Below are 22,601 nucleotides of genomic sequence, written 5' to 3'. Positions count from 1 at the left end.
TTTCCTAGAAATGTTCTTTTTGCAGATTCCAGATTTTTTCACCGACCTCAGTTGTGTGCAGTGCCCCAGTGAGAAGGTTTTTAACATGGCAGTTTCAGCATGGAAAAATGAGGTGCTGGAGGGAGGCTCTGTCACAGATTCTGTAGGGCACCAGCAATGAATATGGATTTCCCTGAAGTGATTTCTCCAGGGAGATGCAATCACAAATGAGTTGGTGCTTAGATTCTGAGTTGTTTTCTTTTGCAATAGTCTGTTTTCCAGGATCTCCCACCTTTTTTCCCCAGGCAGAAAGCTGGCAGTGGTGGTCCCCACCTTCCCTATGAGGTACCTGTGAGTTAGGAGACTTGGCACACACCCCTGTGAAACACTGGAACACACCTTCCTCCCTGATCTGTTCTCTTGGCAAGTTCCTCACTTTGCATTTCTGCCCCTTCCTTGCTTCATCCTGCATTTGCCCTAATGCTCTTTCTGTGCTAAGTTGAGCTGAAGGTCTGGAGAAGAAATTTGCAGTGCTGTGTGATTAGCTGTGCCAGTAGCAATTGTCATGGCCTGCAGTAGGTTCTGACATCTGTTCCAAAAAGCAAAGTTGTTTTTCCTTCAGAATCTCTCACATTACTCCAAATAGCCACATCCTTTCAAAACATGCTCCTGTGCTGTTCATACTCTCCCCTGGAAACTGAAATCCATTCTTCTCTTGTTGAGGGACAAACAAAGCATGTAATCAAGTATTTGTAGAAACACTAATAAATGCTCAACAGCTTCTTATTCACTTGATACTAAATTGAATAAACCCCAAATTTCTAATTATTGCAAAAACTCACAGACTGGAAGCTTTAGAATTTTCTTATAAATTACAGTGCTGCTATAGCACAGATTTATATTAATGCTTAAATGTTTGCTTAAAAAAACCCTACCTGTCTTGAAATGGAACATGTGAAATTAATAAATTCCAATTCCTTTTGCATTATTCTCTTCCCAAGCTGGAAACCTAACTTATCTGCATCTGATCAAGTGCCAATAATGATAGTTTGTAAGCAAAAACTTACCCAAATTCCTGGAGTGTTTTAGTTTCAAGATAACCAAGTACAGATTTCCAGGGGTTTCTGTGACTGATTTTATATTTGGTATATATTTGTAGGATATTTCTCTCATACAAGAGAAGAGAGGGTGATTCACAGTTTGATTTTGCACCTGAATTACTGGTGTTGGCATTTTCTTCCCAGTCATTGTCTTTCAGCTGTGGGAAAATTATTGATAAGCTTGTCAAGGACTGGACAAACATTTTACCTGGGTACCAGGACATTCTATGCCTTGAGATTTTCCTGTTCAGTTCAGTCCTTCCCACAGTGGCTGGATTCAGTTTGGCTGGGTGCTGTGTGCTACATGTCTTTGAGAGAGTAAATCACAAACTCCTTCAAGTCTCCAGCTAAGCCAGCAAAAGACACAACTGTTTATGATTTTATCTTACTGTTTGCTTTTGCTTTGAGATCAATCTTAAAATGAAATTTGCCTTGAGAAGGAAAGGATAATGTGAGAGCATTTCTGGTTCTGTGCTTACTGGAATAGGTACAATCATTCACATTTTACCCAAAACTCAATGAAATAGCTGAATATTTTCTAGACAGCTGCCATGTCTAATCACACTTATTTGTGTTAAATTTTGACGTATGGTTCCCATTTCTGGGAAGCCTTCATGCTATTTAATGGATACAACATTATTTTAAAATTGTGGACACAAGCAGAAACACTGCTTGACATTAGACTGATTCTGAAACAAGGTAACCCTATTTAGAGTTAATTATGACCCCTCGAGGGGAGCTGGCGTAAGAAGCCCTGAGAATATTTACAAAATTGGGATGTTAGTTCAAGGAACATTTATTGGGCCTGAAATAAGCCCACATCTTTTTCTCTCTGACTTTTTTTTTATGTCAGTTTGAGAGGAGCTAGTATAATTGAATTGGCAAAGTGCTCTCTCTGACATTGATTTCTACAACAACTTTACCTTTTAGACAAAGTCTCACATGTTATTGATTTGAAAATTCATTGTGAATGTTTTAAGGTCTGGTTTCTGTCTTCTCTGGGGGAGAGAAAGAACAACACACCAAATAGCACAGTGTAAAGTACAAGTCAGGAGCAGACCAGTACATGGATATTTCCCTGTTTTCAAGCCCTGTGTTTGGCTGTATGACTTTCCACAGTTTGTTGTTCCTCTTGATTTGTTTCTGCATTTGTGACAGCTATGACAGGGCACAAGGCATCTCTAGATTCATTTATGTGTGTGCCCATGCCCACACAGAGCTCCACTCTTCAGATGTCAGAAAACTCTCTTTAGGGGAGCTAAAATAGCAAGATACTTTTGCAAAATATTCCTTTCCTTTTGGTTTTAATTAGTGGTGCTCAATTACACAGAGGCATTATGACTGTATGAACAGAAAGACCCCACTGACTCTTTTGAGGGATCTTGCACCAGAGGAAACCACATCTACAGGCAGGCACATTTCCCTAGAGACCAAGACTCAGCTGTTGGAGATGCATTTACACTTTGTCTTTCTAAAGTGTTTGCTATCTCTGCTGCCATATTTCTCCTTTGTTTTGTTTTTTTTTTCCAGGCAATGCTAAATGTCACAGGACAGATGCTGTTTAGGTAGGCACTAAGATATGGCTTGCCTGAATGCTATTTGGTAATTCCTGAATTTGAATCATTTTCTGAAGTAACACTTCCCTGTGTAGTGAATCACTTGTGAGTCTTCCCCTTGTGACTGGCACCCCAGGATGGACCAATTCATACACTCAGCATCCCATGTAGAGGATGAGTAGCACAGCCCTGTCTCATGTTCCCATTGCCCCCCTGCTCCTATCTGTGGTGTTTCAGAGCTGTGTGATGTAGCACAGGCAGCCAAGGGACAGTGCAATCAGAATGAGTCTTTGTGACACTCTGAGAGAATTTCTGCAGCACAGAGCAAGAATTGATCAGCACATGTGGATCCTGGAACAGAAGGGGACATCTGGGCTTGGTGAAATCCCTGCAGGCTGTGCATGTGCAAAGGCAATGCCATGCTGCCTCCAGGCCTTGCAGAGCCCACACTGTGTGCTGGGTTTATTCATATATCCTGAGTTTATTCACGTTCTGGAAAGCTGCCCCAGGAATGTCTACAATCTGGCATGTAGCATATTACAGCTGCATTGCTAAAAGAACCTTCCAGCCAGTAAATCCCAGCCTGTTCCTGCACAAAGGCTCCTCTCTGTAGCTGCAGGCTCAGCTGGGGCATGGCCTCCTGTGTGCAGATGTTTGCTCACCCTGTGTCTCCATCCCAGCAAGGGCAGGATCTGCAGGCTGTGGCACTGTGGCTGTGTGCACCCCACCTGCCTCACCTGCAGCATCCTTTGGGCTGAAGACCCAGCAGATGGATAACTCCACACACACCCCATGGGGATCCTCTCCTCTACTCCTTAGACTCACTTGGGAAATAGTTGACCTGGAGACCTGGTACCCAGCACAGAAAGCAGAATGAAGCCAAACCACATTTCCTTGGTGACTCTTTGCAAGGAGGAGCTGCTGCAGTGACCTGCCTCAGTTGTAGTGTCATAAGAAGTACAGAGGAAAAACAACAGAACATTGTCTGAGAAGAAACAGAGGAAACCTGAGCAATGTGACTTTCCTAACTCACTCCCTAATTCCGGACATATACCCAGATTTCCAGAGCTGAACTAAGTCCAGAGGGCTCCAATGTTGTTTTTTTTAAGCTGAACAGTTCATCTCATTAGGGAGCAAGGTAATAAGTTGCCTTAGCAAGGAATGGCATGCACTGCACCACATTGCTTGCAGAAGTTGCTGATGCCCAGAAGCAAAGACAATACTACATTCCCTCTATTCTCCACCTGAGAATTCACATCAGTAACAACCCATTAGATCTCAGCACTGTTTCCAAGAAATGCAGCTAAAACAGCATTTCTTTGGAGGTAACAAAAATAAATGTGACTCGAAAGAAAACAATTTACCTAGGAAACTGAGAGCTCCAAACATCAGCATATCTCAGCTTTCTTGGGATTTTTTTTTATTTTTATTCTGCATTTCTAAATGGCATGGATTGAGTCCCCGTAGATGGGCCGTGACGGCGCACATCTGGTTTTATGGTTAAGGAAATAGCTGATTGAATTGATCCACTCAGCACAGCTGACTGGAGTAAATAAAGGAGGGTTTGAAGGCAGCCTTGTTTTCCCCTGGATGGATGAGTCCATGTTCTGTGCTGTTGCAATTGCCCTGGAGTCTGTGAGGTGGCACAAGGGGGAAGAGCTGTCAGTGTATTTCTTCATGAAAGGAGTGTGCTTGCTCTCTGTCCATCCTAACTTTGGTTTTGTGAGAATACAGCTCTTAAAAACTGTCAATCACTTTCTGCCCAAGTTGCCACAGTCAGCAAGAGAGGGAGGTGGCAGGCTGGGCCAGGAAAGTGGGACTTTGCTTTACATGAGGTAAATGGTTTCCATTGCTAGAATCTATGATCACACCTAATGATTCTGCATGGAGTAATTGTCAAACATGAGCTTCTTTGTTCTCACAAGCCCATGGGAAAGGATGGGGGAAATTGTAGGAGAAATCTGTGTGTCCAGAAGGGTAGCAGAGGGAGGCAGTGGGGGTTCAAACCTGGCAGCAAATCCTGACTCAGTGTAAATGAACTGCAAAACTCTGGTGGAGCCCCAGGGTTTTGGAGGCCACAGGCTCATGTTTCTCTGCTTCAACCTTTTGGGCACAATATAACTGTAAAAACATTGGAACAAAAAATCTCAGTCACCTTTTGCAGCAATGGGGCAGCCAGAGAATAGCACAAATGGAATTGAAGAGTTTGTGGGGGGGCACAATGGACCTGACCTCTCAGGATGATCTCCTGGGTGGGCAAAGGCTACAAGCACCAGTTTACAGCTCCTTGTCTGCCAGATGTGTGTGAGATTTTCACAGAGCAACTGGCTGGCTGTAACCATTCCAAGAACTTACCTTTAAGCTGATAATTGGGGGTAAGACACAGACTTTTTGCAAATACCTCAGTTTTATTTGTTGCCTTTGTTCTCCCTGTGCAGACTATACACAGAGTCTTTCAGCCCTGTTTTCTCTCGAAGCCCATATTGATCACAGCTGGAAAGTTACCATCCTAGGAATGGCTTTTCCCAGGCACTGGGAATGTTATTTTCTTAGGCACCTCATTGTCACTTCATATTCTGGGGAACTACTTCAGAGCAGGCTCTGTTAGCTTTATGACAAATCCCTTTATTTACATGGAGGGATGGCAGTTTTGGGTTTATCCTTCTAAAACATTGAAAGAAACAAGCCTGCAAACACAACTGCTGGTGCAGGATTCATTCTGAGCTCTCCCCAGGGCTGTTATCTCCCAGATCTCTTCCTACAGATGCAAATTGCACCTTGGGTTTTATCTTCTCTCCCTTCTAGAGCCAGGTCACCCTCTCACTATAAAGCCCAAGCAAAGGCAAAGTAGGTGGTTTGTTTCTAACACCTGGGGGCTGTTGGTGTTCTGTTGCCCTAAAGCAGCACTCATTTACCTGAATTTGACCTCTCAAGAGGAGCTTCTTGACTCCCTCTCCTGGGTAATTCTGGTGCAAAGCTGGAGGTGCTCTCCTAGCCCAGGGGCTTCCTTGTGTGCATAATTACACTCCACTTAAAAGAGAAGGTGAAGAAATACAGACACAGCTTGGTTTGGATGTGCAGTATGTCTCTAGTTTCTGCCATGAGGAGTTTTTGCACTTCACTTAAAGTCTGACAGAGAAAATGTAAAAGTGTCCTTGGGAGCTGAGCTCCTGTGTGGAAGGAGTTTGGCTGTGTGTTCTTTTGTTTGAAAATGGGTTTGAAGGGGAATCTCTTCATAGTATTGGTTTTAAGGACTGGCATTAATAGCTGAAGTGTTGCTGAGTGTTTAGGGGGTGCTGGAGGCTACCTGGAGGCCCAGTAGAAGAGGAGTTGGTGTTCTATGGGCTCTGTCCCCATGGATCCTGGGCTCCTTGGTACTTACCAGGCTTCTCTGCCAGCCCTACAGACTGGGCTTACCCAGACCTTATCTCAGGGACTGGGAGAGAAGCAATTCATTATTAAAGAACATAAAAAATAATAGAGCCAACAAGAGAAGATGAGCTTGAGCAATGAGTTGCCAGTACTCTGAGGAGTCAGGATTGTATTGAAATGTGCAGATTGCTGTAGGAAGGCTGAGTTGATGCCATTTAGTCATACCTTCTCCTCCTTTAGCAGGTAACTTGGCTCTGGGCAGAGAAATGGAGGAAATGCCTGATGGATTTTTACCATGGAGAGCTTGCTTGGTGAGTGACCTTGGCAAAGGAGGGATGGTCATTCACTGTGGCTGCTTTAGGAATATTAGTTTTGATCTCCTTCCTATGGCCTGCCTGCTACTAAGCTTTCCCTCTGCATCTCTGCTCAGAGTGTTTGGCCCAGCATTAGGAGAATGTGTCTGCTCTTAATAGAAATTGTGTTTCTGAGTGACATGGAAGGAGTTTTCCAAACTCTGCTAGTATTTCAGTGCGTGATCTGGAGCAAAACAAGCTGCCCTGCTGCCCCTCGATTGATTGCTCCAGTGCCTGTCCACAGGGGTGTTAAGAAATGTAAAAAGTATTTGTAAATTAAAATGCCTGAATGAAAGGCTCTGGTGTGTGTAATCATAGAATATCACATTAAGTAGGAAGGCAAATATCAGGGGAGTTCCTGGCATTCCATGGAGCCTAGCTTGTCTTGCATAAATAGATTTAATAAGCTCTGCTAGAATTGAAGGCAGGTTACATTTAAGCATATTTATTTGAATTTACATAAGTATATATCAAAGAGAAAATAATGCAGGCTCTCAGTTACTTCAGTCTAGTTTTTGATAGTTAATACTTCATCCCTTCCAGCATATCATAAAGTTCCTTTGCACGGTCTCAGAAGGGCATAAGGAATTGAGTGAAAGGAGCTGAGCTTGTTACTCTGTGTGACTGTCTGGAGGTTCAGGGTACAGCTCTGTCTGTCTTTCATTGGTTTCCTTGTGTTCTTGTTATGCCTAACTCTCCAGAACCCTGAGAAAGACAAATGACAAAGCCCATCAGAACAGTGGTACATGGCTTAGCCTTTCCATGCAGGACTATAGCTATATTTACCTATATTTCTTGCACCTGATGTGTGTGTGAGAGAGAAGAAAATGTGTGCTGTGTAATCAGGGAGTTACTAATGAGCAGGAGATGAGGTGGATTCCTGGTGTCCCAGGGAAGCTGGGTGCCAAAAGGACCCTGGAGCACAGGTACTGAATGAACACTGTCCCCAGCAGCCTGTCCTGCTTGCTGAGTGCTGTGTAGAAAACACTTGCATGTTGGTATTTCTGTCAGAGAAAGATACATGAGTCTCTTTCTCTCACTGTAAATGTCCACAGGCTGATAATTTAATTTCCCTGTGCCTCAGTTCCCCAGCTAATAAAATGGGGATGCTCACCCTGCTCCCCTCTCCTCACACAAAGCTTTATCCCTGCTGACAGTGAGCCTTATGCTCCAAGAACCAGCCCTTGACACAGCCAGCCTGTACATCTTGGGTGACCTGGTCTCATCCAAAAAGCCAAGAAGAGCCCTTGGCAATCCCAGCTGGAGCTCAAGGGCCAGTCTGGGTCAGGAACAAGAGTGTGTTTTGTTCATGCACAGCCAGCTCTGCCAGCTGTTTCCACACTTCAGCAAGTGTTTCCTATTCAAACAGAAAATGGTTGATGGGAACTGGACCAGATATGGCCATTCCAGCAAACAGCAGAGAGTCACACCCACGGAGAAGTTGAAAAAGAAGTTAGATGTCTCCAATGCAGTATTTACCAAATTCCAGATGTTTGGAATCCCTCAAGTCATCTAACAGGCCTTTGCAAGGCCATGTTACTCTTGAGGATCATGGCTCTCCTGAAGCAGCAGTAAAGTGAACTAATTTTAGCCTTGAATGATGAGATTTTTCTCCAACAGAAGGTGTCCCTGAGGACATGAAGGTAGATTTTTATTTCCAAAACGTTGCCTTTGTATATTTTAAACGGATCATCTGGATGAAGTTCTAATGGCTGGTTCAGACTGTCTGATTTATAGCAACAGCTGTTCACCTTTGTAAATGGGGAGATTCTTGGAGATACAGAACTCATTTATGAACCTGATATTCCACACCAAGGGTCAGGCTTTCTTGCCTGGTTTTTGTACAGGTGTAAATCCAGATAGGCTCCTGTGAAGTCAATGAAATTGTTCCATGAAAGGCACGAAAATCAGAGCTGCAGGAAATGGCAGAGCAGTTATTTCTTTCTCCAGTAGACTGAATTTTAGAACCCATAGCAATTGGAGGTGATTAAGGTTGAGAAATGTGCCTAAGGAGTGATAGGGTGTTCCTGCTGAGTGATTGGGAAAAAATGTGAATTTCTGCACGATGTCTGGGGAGCCATTTCTTCATATGGCTAAAAAAGATGGCAATCAGAGAGCCCAAAATTAGGAAGTAAAAAATTGAAAGAATATGAGAAGGGAGATACCTTGGACCTTTTAATATTTTAATCCCTATATTTCAAAAGGTAGGATTCCTACTGCTGAAACTTCCTGCAAAAAATTTATTTGATTTTCAGTGTGGAAGTCTGGAAAAATAATTGACCACTCTGGGTTTAAAAAAAAAATTGAAACTCCTCTCAGACAGCTGTATCAATATATTTTTTTCATCTTCAGATATTATTATTATTTTATCTACTTGGCCAGAAAAAAAAAAGCTTCAGAATTTCCCATGACATTTTTATGTTTTGACTGAGCAAATACTTTTGGCTTTTGCTTGAAAATTTATAACTCTTTTACAAAAAGAAAAGAAGTTAAGTTCCTTCAGATATTATAGAAGGTTCAGCCTATCTTTGGGGACTTGCTTATGCTTTCTTAGGTGTTGCTGGAGCATTAGTATCCAAATGAACAATCAAGGCCATATAACTTTGTATTACCAAACCTGCTGTATTTCACACATTCACACTCTCTTCACCTCCAGCTATTCAATCCATCTCTGTGTCTCCATATAATACTCTTAGAGCTGAGCTGTTGATGCCAGTTCTGATTTAAAATGCCACAATGATTAAGTGTCTTCCATAATCCACTAAATGGAATAAATAACATTATTAATTCAGTATGCAATTGTCTGGCTTACAACACTGAGCTTAATATTTAATACAGTGTAATGGACCTGATTTCCAGCTACTAGATGCCTTCCCTTAACTTGCTTCTCCAGTCATCACTATTTACTTAAAATATTATTCCAGCTGAAGTGCAGCAGGAAAATTCCTCAGTAAAACTGAGGCAGAAATGAGACATGAGGAGCTGTTTTGTGCTCCTGGGGGAGGCTCCCAGGGCTCCAGCCCTGTCAGCAGCACAGGCTGGGCTGTGCTGATGTCATGTCAAAACTGTGGTACCCCAGCCCTGCTCCTGAGTGCACAGAAAATGTTGTTTCCCATTTGGATGGTGGTGGCCACATGGTCCTGGAGGAGAAACAAAAACAAAAGGTGCCTGAGCTCCACTGACATTAGTGAAAATCCCAAAGGATCTGCTAGAGGTAGTGCTGTTCCTTTGGATGGATATTTGTTTGGCAGAGTTATAATGTGCAATCAAAGTTAAATCAAAGACCTGGGACTCTTCTCAAAATAAAATCAATGGGAAGAATTCACCCTGGTATCTTTTAAGCAGTCTGGATACAAAGCAAGTTGTTCAGAGCTGGATGCTGCCTGCCAAAACCTGCAGCTTTATTTATCTGAAATATTCCAGCATAGGAAAAGGCAATTCAGGGCTATTCTCTGCTTTGTCTGGTTTAGATCCCAAACCCCCAAGGGCAGGGGCTGCCTTGCAATGCCTGACACTGGGGCCTTAATGCTGGTGCAGCTCATCCAGTGCAGGGATAATGAAGTGAGCTCCTTGCAGTAATTTGGTCTTGCTCTGTAGGCCTGGGCAACAGGCAGTCATTTTAAGACCTCAGAGATTTGGCTTCCAGAATACCTGATGATGGAGTTTTATAGCCAGTTTTACTGCTGCTGAGTTGTTGTTAGCAGAGAACTAATCTGAATGCAGGAAAATGTGGAACACACAATTTATATCACCTGGCAAATTTATGCTTCAGCTTCTCATCCAATCCACTGCTAGAAGCTGGATGATTTGTAGGATCTCCATGGCAAATCACAATAATTTCTTTGGAAAGGTTCAAAATTCCATCTAAAATCAGAGTAGAGGGTTTTTTAAATGCCAGGGGGTTATTTTCAGAGTTGACCTGGATTTGCACAGAACTAGGAATCCAAAGGCAAAAACCAGCTGGAAGTGTAACTGGGAAGAGAACAGAGAAAGCCTCTCAAGGGGAATCTTTTTTCCTTGAAAACAGGTGAGGAATTAGATATTGTTGCTTCAAATATCTGATGAACAAAGGAAAGCATGAACCTGGGAGCTGGCAAGACAGCCAGGTCAAGTATCTCCTGGCATTGATAAGATCCAAACCACTGGGCCTTTTGCAAAAAAGATTTTGCTGCTGGTTATTCTGGGACCAAGCTGTGATGTGAGAATTCTCCTGTGTCAAAACATGCCTGAACTGACTTTCACCACTGGACATCCATGTTTTTGCTCTCAATGCAAATTTATTCTTGACAATGTCCCACTGGAACTTTGTTCTTTGATAAAGGTATTTAAAATACCTTAGGTAAGGCTCTCTATGCATAGAAAGGAAATTTGAGATGTTTCACTCTTTTGTATTTCCTTAAATTTGTCACAGAAGGTGGCAGAGAACTGGCAGTTTGGTACCAGGAGTCTGCTCCAACCTGAACTAGAAAAATCTGTAACTTCAGTAGGATTTTTTATGGAGGATCCTTGATTAGAGCACTCAGGCTACTTCAGATTAGCCCTTGGCTGTAATGCAAATACACAGAGAAGTTGCAAGGAACATATAAGTGCCACTTCCTTGGAAGATCTTTTTCTCTTCTGCTTAAGGATTTGTAAACATACAACACTGTGCCCTAATTGCTTACAAATTACTGGGTTACCACAAATGCTTGCACTGGAGGTGTCAGGAAATGCTGGTGGCTTTTTTTTTATTATGATAACAAAGTGCATGTTCACAGCCACATTCTCTCCATAAAGGGTCATAACACTTGGAAAACTCTTACATTTCTAGTTGTGCCAGAGACTCTGGGTTTTGCTGCTTTATCACCATGTATCTTAGCAGTGTCATTCTCTCAGAAATAGCTTTATATTGCTGGTCTCTAAAACCCCAAGGACACCCTGCTCTGCAGCCAGCACTAAGGGGTACAGAAATCCATCAGGATTTCAGTCCAGGGTATACCTGGGAAACATGAGCATGGTCCAGTGTTCCCTGTGCCTGCTGTTCCTTGTACAGCAACACTGAACTCTGTTCAAAAATACTATCCATCATTACCAGCAACTTTGTTCTGCTCTTCTCCTGTGCCCCCTCCACTGCTGTCTGTGTTTGTAGCCCCAAAATGCAGCCAAGGGCCAGAATTGTTCCAGAAGTACAATGTGTTCATGTGCTGCTTTGGATGAGAGATGGTAGAGTGGTGCCACTATTTTTCCAAGTATTGAGAACTTTTCAGCAAGCTCTGTCTGGTCGCTGTGGCGAGGTCAAAGCATTGGCAAAGACAAACTCAAAGATGTCTTGCACCATTTCTCAATGTCTGTGGTTGCCTGGTTGTCTTTTAAAGTGTCAGCTCTTCCTGCAGAATGGAAGGTTTTGTCTAGGAAACATCCAAATGCTTTTTCATTTTGGCCCTTGTGAAACCTTTTGAAATCTTCCTGATGAAAAACAGAAAACTCCCCAGGCTTGAGAATGTGGATTTGTTGGTACTTCACAACTACTGAGGGCTAAAAAGTGTGAGGAAATCCAGGGATCTGTGCTGGTAGGGTGCAATGGTAGATGAAGATGCAGCAGTGTGTTGCTTTGAGCCCTCCAAAAGAAGCTCAATTGCAAATTTGTCTTCCAAGCCACAAATGAGAAAATGCAGTGCTTCATGTTTCCTGTACTTTACAGTCAGTTTACTGTAGTTGATCAGGTTAATTCATCTTGGCCCTGCTTCTTAGCATTCTCTCTGGTATATGTTCTCAGAGGAAAAGCCACCTGTTTTTCCAATCTGCTGCAATACCTACATTTTAAAGAGGGGAATATTGTATGGAGTCCTGCTCCTGTTCTGAATTGCCTCCCTGTGTTGGGGTGACAGTTTTGCTACATCCCAGTCAGTCTTTTCCAGATGCAGAAACTGCAAGAAAGTCCCTGGAGTGCCAATTTGGTGAGAACTCTTCTACCATTAGGGCTGCATCATAGGGCATTTCTACACTGCTTTTATCAGCAGCCACACTGATCTCCACTGAAAGCTGAGCAAGGGAAAACCCCAGGCCAGCTGAGCTGAAGAAGCTTTTTGTGCCTGCAAGGCTGAGGGAAGCAGTGGATGAACTGGATCTGAGTTTGTGCTTTAAAGATTTTCCCACATAATGAAAGCTTTCAGGTCTGCTCAGAGGGCAGGACACTGGATTTGCTCCAAATACACCCTGGCTTGGTTCTTTTGAAGGACAGCAGGAGCAAGTAACCTTGGGTGTCTCTTGGAGCATCTCTAGGACACATGGGGCTCCTTATCTCTGTGGAAGCAGGAGATTTTCTGCTTAACAACCTGTGCATGGGACATGGCAATTAAATTACACTGCCCTGTGGCACTGCTGGGCTCTTCCATGAGCCACAGCAGTGAAGAGCTCGTGCCATGCAGGCCACTGCAGTTGGTTGGGTCAGCACCCTATCTCAAATAACAGCAAGAACAGATGACATTCCAGTGGAAACTCCTTTACAAGGAAATACTTTGGATTCCAGATGTTTGTGATTTTTCTGCATATGTGTAAAGGTAAAATGTTCCTTTAGGACTCGGTCAGCATAATTATCCATACAAGGTTTTTGTTTTTGAACTGCCCTCATTTTTTTGTGTGTGCTGGTTGTTGTCCACACTAGACCCTGGAAGTCCTTGCTGGTGTCAGTAGAAATTGAACTTGCAATGATTCAATTTCACAATTGAACTGGTAGCAGTTTAAGTGATTTGTGTACTCCTACTAACCAAGTGACAGAGCCACTATTTCTCTTTCCCCACCTTCCATTTCAGCTATATCTTACTGCAGTGAAAAACTTGCTTGTTTGGTCCCTGAGAAGGCTGGGGAAAAGGGTTTGTGTTTCTGCTTGCTTAATTGGGAAAAGGGATTTTATGTGGCTCCCTGCACTTGCTGCCCTTATTACTCGAATTATTCCTCTATAGATTTGAGAGCATCCTCTGAGCAGTGAGTCATAAGGCACAGCAGACTTCCCTGGAGAGGCAGATGCAGACAGCCTTATCCAGAGCATCAGCTGTGCCTTTCTTCCCTCTTCACAGACAAAGCAAAGGCCCACAGGGGCATCCTGCCTCTCTGCAAGCTTTGTCTGAGATCAGCTACCTAAAGATATATCTGTTTTTCAGTCTGTTTGGATGACATTTCATTTCTCTCTGCAGTCCCTGCCCATTTCTGCCTTAAAACCATCACTGTTACCCCACTGTACAACTTAAAACTTTACTGTCCATTTCAGGAGATACTTACCTGTCTCCTTTGCCTGTCTAAAATACCAACACTCAACTTCTCCACATGGTTGCTTTGGTAGGTGCTGTAACTCTGAGTCTGAGGGCTGGAGAAATTGGAGCAATATCAGAATTCAGATATCTTTTCTCTTGGTTTAGCACATTTGCCAGTGTACAGCAGCCAGACATGACTTATCCCTGCCCACAGACCCAGAGCACCAGCACAAATGTCTCAGTAAATCCAATTCCTTGCACAGCATTTCAAAAGTGCCCTTAATTCCATGGGAAATTGGCCCTGCATGTGCCCAGAATGAGAAGGTTCTGGCTGGATCACACATTCAGCCCCTGGCTTTGCTCATTTGCACTGGCCTCTGCACACACTGATGGGCTTGAAAAGCTCCCCAGTCCCTGGTGCCCTGCTCTTTGCTGGGCAGACAGGAGGATCAGGAGAGGCTGGTTCCTTTGAGGGGAGAGCAGGAGTGCAAAATGAGCAGCCCTCACCCCCCAGCTGGCAGCACTTCATTCAGGAACACTTCTCTCTCCACAGGGGCTGGTCTGTCTCTTTATCCACCCTCTGACATGATCCTGTATCCAGGCACTTAAGAAGAAGAAAAAAGCAGCAAAACTGAAAGCTGCTATTTTTAAACTCTGCCCTTGGCTCTTTGCAGCACTTTGCTTTCCTCCCTGTGATTCAGTGTTCTTTTGAAAACTAGGCACCAGGGCCCTGTGGTTTCCTGGTACTTGGAACATAAAATCTCCTAATTCTTCTCTCACAGCAAGCTTCAGAGGTCAGGGAGTGATTGATATTTTCTATCGCTTCATTAATAGTCACGGCACAGTAGTTTCCTAATCTGTTTTTGCACTGCTTTTTATTTTGAATAATTTGTCTTTCAAATTTCCTCAGCCATGTCACACAATGCAACTGCTGTTTGCTCCCCTCCTGACTTTCAACTGCTGAGTTGGGACCTTCAGGAGTTGGGAATTTGTGGGTCCTGCCTCAAGGAGCTGCCCCATGTTTGTTTTAATAAGCTTGGCAAATATCCTGAGGGTATGTCCCAGAGTGATCAAAATCCTTGGGAAAGGAGAATTCAGCCTAATTCCTGAGAGTCTCTGTTCACCTCCACCACTGTGCACAGTGAGAAAGTTTCTGCCATAATCCATTTTCCCAGCTTCATGGCCACCCTTAGATCTCCCCTTCTTCAAGCTGGACCTGCTTTGGAGTCCCCTGTGACAAAGACAACCCACCCATCCACAGAGATGAACAGGATTAATCTGTTTGGCAGTCAGCATGGAGAATCTGTAGTGTCTGAACTGTTTCTCCATACTTCTTACATACCCCCATTAACCAGTTCTAGTCCAGGGAATTACAAGTTAAAACCTGGATATTAGACCTACTTCTGTGACGAATAAGGTGCTCAGGGTACAGAAACTAAGCAAATTCCTGGCAGAGAAAGGAAAACCAGGAATACCTCCTGCTGATCATGCACATCCCCACCACATTTTCAGGGATAAAGCTGTACTGGATAAAGGCAGAAAATGCAGTGGGACCCTTGTGCAAGGGGCTTGGGCATCCACAGAGGAGATGGGGGAAAACAGGATCGTGGCCAGTTGTGGTGAGCCAGCTCCTCCCTACCACACTGCCTTGTAAACACCTGGAATTACCTGTAAATGAGCTGCTGTCCCAGATTAAACAATGCACTGTGCAGCTGGGACTCTGGCATGACTGCAGTAATCCTGAACTCGCTGTAAATTGCTTTTTCATTCAGCCCAACTTGGAAAAAGGCAGACAGGCTGTAGTCTAAACACCCCAAGAGTCTGTATTTGCTTTGTTCCAGCACACTCTGCTCTCCTGTGATTTAAGACAATGTGTCTTTGTGCTTATCTTCTGGGCTTGGCAAGGCAGTTTTTACCTCTGAGTTTTTGTCTCAACAGGAGAAATTGCTGTTTAACAGATCTTTAGTGGACTTCCGACCAAAACCATCCAGTGCAACATATGGTAAGTCATTCAATGTTTTATAAACTCAGACCCTCAACTACAGCTATTTATGGTGGAAACTGGCAAATCAATAGTTTCTTTTTGGTTACAAGGGTAATGAATTCTGGCTTATGTTTTTATGACATCTCCATTTGGGTTTCTCCAGCCCTTCCCTAGATTATAATGGCTTTGACTTTACATTTGTTCCTTCTGGTGTCTGCCACAGCAGCTTAGCACTGTGGTGTGTCAGCAAAGGAAGAATCTCAGCCACATTCCCCTTGCTCCAAAACACACAGGCTGATTGCTGATGCTAAAGGGGAAGGTTTGTGCCCTGAGTGCCACGTGGCAGCAGCGTGTGAGGACGTGGTTTTGGCTGATGCTGTTACTGCACTGATGTGCCCATTCTTAGTCATGTCCTCCTCTGAAGCAAAAAAGGGGTGAGACAGTGTTTAAATGAGCGTGGCTTGTGGGGTGGCTTTAAGTTCTCTTGGTCTAGCCATCAGCACTTGAGTGATGCCTGCAGTGAGAATGGTTGGGATTTATTGCAACCTCAGCACGTGGGAGGGATATGCTGTACAGTGGTGGAGAGAAACTGTGCTGAAAACCTCTGGGCTAGGGCAGAGAGCAAGGACTGGGTTTGCTACACCAGCACATTTCTACCACTGCAGCTTTCACCTCTGTGCTTGGTGGTTGTACCACTACTTAGAGCACTTGTGTGCCCTAATTCCAGCACAGGTTTAGGAGATTAAACCTTTTCTGTACTTGTTTGGAACATATGAATTTCTTCTGTGTATCTGCTTCTGGTATTCAGAAATGGTTGGCATGTATTGCAGGGGTCACCTGGAAACTGGGTTGACTGTGTGGAAGGTGGAATGGTACCTGTGGTGGGACACTGACCTGAGGAAGTGCTTCCAAGCCTCTTTAGGGAGACAACTTCTGGGTTTGCACTCCCATTGACCAAGGAGGTCCCAAGCACCTCCTGCTAGAACTGAATGCACACTGCATGTTATGCAAATGCTTTATTGCTTCCAGACACAAGCTCTCCTTGGGTTTCCTTTGTGGTTAATGCAGCCTGTCTGTAGGTTAAAAAAAGCAATGTTCAACTCTCTTGCTTGTGGTAATTTTGGTAGTGCTGTGCTCAGGTGATCATTGTAAATGTGTTTGGACACACTTTGGACCTCTTTTTTACAAAGTCTTAGATTATTTTAGTTGTTCCAAGATGTGCCTACATTCTCTAGCATCTTTATTTTTGCATGGGGAAAGGAGAGACTATAGGAAGTTTGAGGGAATGAGCAAGATGGGGCAGTGTGACTTGGAGCTCTCCTGACTCCAAGGGACACAAGGAGCTCTGGACCAGGAGGTGAGGAGGGCTCTCTACCAGGGAGGCCTGATGCTGCACTGAAATGCATCCAAACCCCAGCCCACCTCTCCAAACTCTTCCCTGCTGTGGCAAACAGTGTCTAGAAGGATATGTTCAAATGCAGCTGACCTGTCTGATAATTTTCCATGTTCTGACAGGAATGTTTGGATTCCACCCCAGGCTTTCTTATGGATTGAGGAGCTGTGAGGAACTAATCCAGTTCCTTAAACTCTCATTACACCTTGAATGGGCTGGAGAACTCAGTGCAATTCCAGCAGCCCAGAAAAGGACTCCAAAAGGACTCCAAGAATGAAAGCAAGAAAGATGGATCCCTGTTCCTAGCCCAGCTTTCAAACTCTGTTTCCAGTGTAGCATTTTAGGAGATCTGTGAAGAACACTGGCAAAAGTCACATGGCTTTAAATGTGCACCTCAAACCCAAATGTCACCATTTCAGCTCTGTAGCCATCCTGCTCTTGGATTAACCAGGCAGGGATGGTCAGAACTCTGCAGTGCTCAGAGCTGGGAAAGAGGGTTATTCTGGCATGGAGTTGCTGTTAACCCATGGCCTTCATGTTTCCTGTTGGATTTACTGTTTTGCACTTGGGATAAACCCCTCCCCTCTAACTGGAAGATTCCTTCATTTCTGAGTTCTGCCTAGTAGCAGAATTGGACTGAGCAAAATACCACAGGAAAGATGATGCTGAAAGAAGTATTTATTAACTCTATTACCAGATGCAGAATGGTAGGCAGCATATCCAGCCCAGACATATCTAAACAAATTGATCTGAAGGTCATGAAGCAGCAGAAGTCCAGCAGAGATTTTCTGACTCTGTGCCCAACAGATGTGCTCTTGTCTGACTGTATCCTATCTCAAGTGTACATATTGCCTTACTGCACTCAGCATTTTTCTCTTCTAATCACTCCTGTTGAAATTTAGCTAGGTGCTAAGAAGCCAAGAGCTCATGGTTTCAAAGAGAATGAGGAGTTTTAAAAGTTTCAACTTGGGAAAGTCTGACTCTTGAGAGATCAAGCTTTTTCAGCAAGTATTTTCCACCTAAAAGTTTGTTTCTTGCAGTACCTGGGGATGGTTCTGCCAAGTCACCTTGGGCATGCAGCAGTCAGGTCTTTGCTCCAAAGTCTCCTGGAAGTGTGTGGCAGTTTGCCCAAGAATAGGGATGGGTAGTTTCTCTCTCTTTTGCTTTCAAAAGACAGCAAAACCAACATGACAAGTTAAAGAACACGTCACATCCCACTGCTCTGTGTGCATGCTTATCCTTAATGATGTGCTTTTAAGGATCTTGGCTAAGAACCAAAAGGAGAGCTTTGAAAACTCACTCATGGAGAATAATTGTATTTAACCTATGCTGTCAGCTCCCACCGTATCATCTTCAAGAATAATAAATAAGCAGTCAGCATTCCTGGAGTAACCTCTCAGTGTTCAGTACCAGGAGGTGAGGGGACATCAGGTGCACCCTGGGGCTGGTGGGAGTGCTCAGCTGGGGTTTTACACTTGACAGTAGCAGTGGGGGGATGAAGTTAAAATGCAATCATTCTGAGTCAAACAGTAAGGCCTAGGAAAACAGATGTGGGATGTGTGCCATGAGCCAAGATCAACTTCACAAAACTCTAAAGATTACTTCTACAAAAACTGGAAGGGGGGGTGGAATTATCCAGTCAGGATTTTGATGAATGAGGGCAAGGAAATAGCTCAGGAAAGTCAAACAACAGAATCTGCTACACAAAAATGTTAACTTTATAGTGTTGTTATTTTGTCATAGGTAAGAAATTCTTTCAATAGGATATGAAGGGTAATAATTAGTATCTTCCTCTGACATACAATGGGGAAACAGAAGCTTTTATTTCTCTGAACTGCTTCCGCACTATCTCAAGAGCAAAACTGCCTTCCTCTTTAAAATCCTGAGCATATAGGGCTAATCAAATACAACATTTCGGGACCACTGAGCTCACCCCAAGTATTGCAAACCAGCTGGGGGCTAGACTTTATTTACCTGTTTTGTTTTCGGCCTTGATTCTACATCCAGGTTTTCTTATGGTGCTGCTCTGCATCAGGTGTCTGACTGTGTTGGGTCTTACAGCTCTGTCAAGAGTGCCATGGAGACAAAGCTCTTGCCAGCTCAGCTGTGAGCACAGTTCTGGCTGCAGCATCCTGTCCAGGGTGAGAGGAGGAGAGATCCCTGTGCATCTCTTAGCCCTGTGCTCCTGGGGCTCCAGGCAAGAGGTGCAGAATGAGTTTTGTTTGCTCTGTGAGCTCTTACCCTGCAGCCTAGAAATCCTTTGGACTTAAGTGCAGGCTGTAAAACAGACTGGAGAGACACTGGCTTCTAGTTGTTTGTTTCCAGAAGTAAACCACTGTTCATACAGTCCTAGCCTCTAGCTCTTAGGATGAAATCCCCTTTCTGTGCCAGAAAAGCAGCAGCTCCAGCCTACAGAAAGCTCATTTGCCATGGTTGTGCTGTGGGCTTATTTTCCTCCACAGTAGCACTGGTGTCTGGCTGGAAACCATGGCAGATGAGGCTCAGTGGGCTCAGTAAAACCCCTCCACCCCTCACCAGAAGGCAAGACAAAAGAGTTGCATCTCTAATGGACAGGCTCATATCTCCCTCTGAGGAGAACCATTACAAAAATATTTCCCAGATATTTGGCTGGGCATTTCACAAACTATCCAGTTTCATGATGCTAATTTTCCCATTGTCTAGACAGTTGCAAATCCAGACAGCATTATCAGTGTGAACCTACTGCACCACACAGACACACAAAAGCCCATTTTTCTGCCCATGGCTTTTACAGGTATGCTCTTGCTCATGGTGGTAACCTTCTGAATTGCTCCAAAGTGCCTGGACAAATCCCACAGGGATCCCATTCCTCCTGCATGGCTGGCATTTGGTTCAAGCAACACTGAACTGTGTGGATGCTCTGAAGGTTGAACTGGAGAGAGGATCTAGCCCCTCACTGCCTAACTTCTCCTGCAAGAAAACAAACTGTGCTCGGGGTAGGACAGTGCTGTGAGCCTGGACATTCCTTCTTGGGACAATCTCCTGCCACAGTGATGTTCCAAGGATGAAAATGTTCTTTTGTGGCTTACATGCTGGAAGTGTTCATGGAAAGACATTCAGGGGCTGTAGGCAAGTTGATGAGGCCCTACCAGTCTCTCTTGACAATAAAAAGGTCTGTGGGCATTTGTTCCCTCTGGCTGGCTTGAAATGTTAAGCCCTGTGTGGAGGAACAGCACATTCCTGTTCTGCACAGGAGGGGTGCCAGCCCACATTTTAAGGCTGCAGCACCTTCCCCAGACTTTGGCATAATCAGAACCTGTATTTATAGCTCCTCTGTAATGCCAAGGGGCAAAACCACAGCAGGAGCTGTATTTACAAATAACTTCTTAATGAAGATGCTTTTCCAGCAGCAGCATTTCCTGTTGTTTCTCTTCTCTAACTTGCTAAATTCTTCACCTTCTTCCCAGGCCCTCTTTCCATACATGCATGGTTTTCCTGGCTGCTGGGCTGTACCTGGCCACATTTCTGTGGAAAGTCCAGGTGGAATATGAAGGGCTTGCCTGCAGCACCCTTCCAGCTCTTTTGGAGCACACTCATCCTGTGCTTATGGAATGGGAATCTTGCCAAGCAGCTCTTGATTATGTCTGGGTTTGCCAGAGTGACTGAGGCAGAAATATTGTTCTACTAACAAGAGTCCAGTTCTTGGAGGGTCTGAACAGCAATGACCTTGATCTTTCCCTGCTGAGGGCTCCACCCAGGCTGGGTGATTTATTTCCAGGAGCCACTACTGGCTCCTAAAGGTGAACCAAAGGGAAGGAACTGAATTAACCACATGGTGGTTTCATCTTCTGACTCAGAGGTATCTGTTACCAGAGCCTGGGAGTGCAGGCACAGGGAACCCAGTGGGATCTGAGCAGTGCTGGGATAATGTTCCAGCCAGCCAGTCCATTCAGGAGTGGAGGAGGAAGAGGGCAGTTCTAGGTCAAAATCTGTGAGGCTTCCCAGTGGAAGTGTTGGGAAAGGAGGGCTGGAAAAGTTCTCTCTTCCTCCAGGATAGCTGTGGTCTGTTCCCCAGCTGAACTCTCACTCTTTGCTCTAATCCACATCTTCCCTCTGCCAGCTGGGTTTGTTTAGCAAACTCCAATCTGATCTCCTTAGTTTGTCCTGTGTGTCTTGCTCAGTTTTCACTCCAAGTTTCCACCATATAGACTTTAGAGCAAAGCATCCTGCTCATCCCTTTGTGACTGAAAAGGGAAAGTATTGTGGCTCTAATAATAGCAGAAATCTTATAGTCCAAAGTATTTTGTAGAAGGCTGGTTATATCAGCAGCTTTACTGCTGCAGCTCTCATTGTGACATTTGACTTATGGAAAACTAAAAGATTCAGCTCTGTTCAAGTTTTCTGTCCATGGAACACACCCAGCTCCAGGGCAGTGGTCATGTTTGCCAGAACAGTGTTAGCATGAACAGAGTGGGTGTTTCTGAATCCCTGAACCAGAGCAAAAACCAAGAACTTGGTTTGATTTTTAGATTTTAAATGCCTTTTTGTGTTTTGTGATGCCTGGGAAATGCATGTAATTGGTTATTCTGTGCTCTTCTGATAGAAGTGAGGAGAGCAGACATCTACTTGAATTTTCTTGGAACAGGTGTTCAGATGAGTCTCTGGCAGACTTTACTTGAAACCACACTAACATCACAGGCCAAAAAACACTTATCAGGCCCTGAGATTTGAGGGGCTGTCCTGCTGCAGTGACAGCCCTCTGGCACACTCTAGAGTAAATCACTGGCTTCAGTGGATTGAGAAGGAATTATTTACCCAATACTGATTGCATTGGAAGGATGTGAACTTAAAAAGTGTTTGAGTAACAGGTGGCCAACAAAGGTCATCAGAAAGACAGGTCCAAAGGCAAAGCTTTTTTAACAGGTGTGCACAGCCACTGTTGGAATAGCTTGTAGTAACTATTTCTAAGGCATCCCTGAGGAAACCCCCTTTTGGCAGCAGCCTGGCCTTATGTTTCCCATCAATTGTAGCTTTGTCTCTTCTGAAGCCCCCTGCTGCAAACAACTGGCTGAGACAAGATGAATGGAAAACATTGCCTGTGCCAGAGAGGTGATGGCAAATCCCATGCCAGGAGGAATAATAAACAGGAGATCATTGATATAACTGTGCTAGTCTCAATAGGTTTTCCACCAGGCATGTGGAAGCACCTATAAAGGAGTCATTGTCTGTGCTGTCACTGAAGGGAAACAGGAGAAATGAGCTGGAGCAGGTGAGGGAAGGGTGAGCAAAAATGATCAGTATCAGCAGAACAGGGAAGGAGTGGGTGAGCAATCACTTGAATGCTGAGCATCAAAAAGTGTCCATCAGGCTGCTGTTCATTAGGCAGACCCCTGCTCTCAATCCTCAGTGATAGGCTGGGAGTTGAGCTGCAGGTTTGAGTCTGGTGGCTTAAGTGCATTTTGTCCAGAGCCCCCATGCATGGATGCACATTTTGCATCTGCAAATGGTGCAGGTTTGTCAATGTGCAGGATCTGTGATGTTAGCAGAGCCTGGGCACGTGGAGATTTCAAGGTCTCTGCACTGACTGAATGTTTGTTTGTAGCAGGAATGCAGAGTTAGGTCTGAGTTTGAGTGGTGTTGCAAATGTCCAACCCTG

General features: G+C 44.3%; 1 long non-coding RNA gene across 1 annotated transcript in view; it reads left to right on the top strand.

Moving 5' to 3' along the window:
- Positions 1–22,601, top strand: part of LOC306810314 — a 46,367-nt gene that overhangs the window by 3,807 nt on the left and 19,959 nt on the right. Inside the window, exons 2-3 of the long non-coding RNA XR_013776432.1 lie at positions 6,248–6,318; positions 15,528–15,591. This is a non-coding gene — a long non-coding RNA (uncharacterized lncRNA). The remainder of the gene's footprint in view (positions 1–6,247; positions 6,319–15,527; positions 15,592–22,601) is intronic.

The sequence above is a fragment of the Erithacus rubecula genome (genome assembly GCF_903797595.1).
Source record: "Erithacus rubecula genome assembly, chromosome: 19".
Lineage (NCBI taxonomy): Eukaryota > Metazoa > Chordata > Aves > Passeriformes > Muscicapidae > Erithacus > Erithacus rubecula.
The sequence above is the reverse complement of the archived record's forward strand: the minus strand, read 5'-3'. Positions and strand labels throughout refer to the sequence as shown.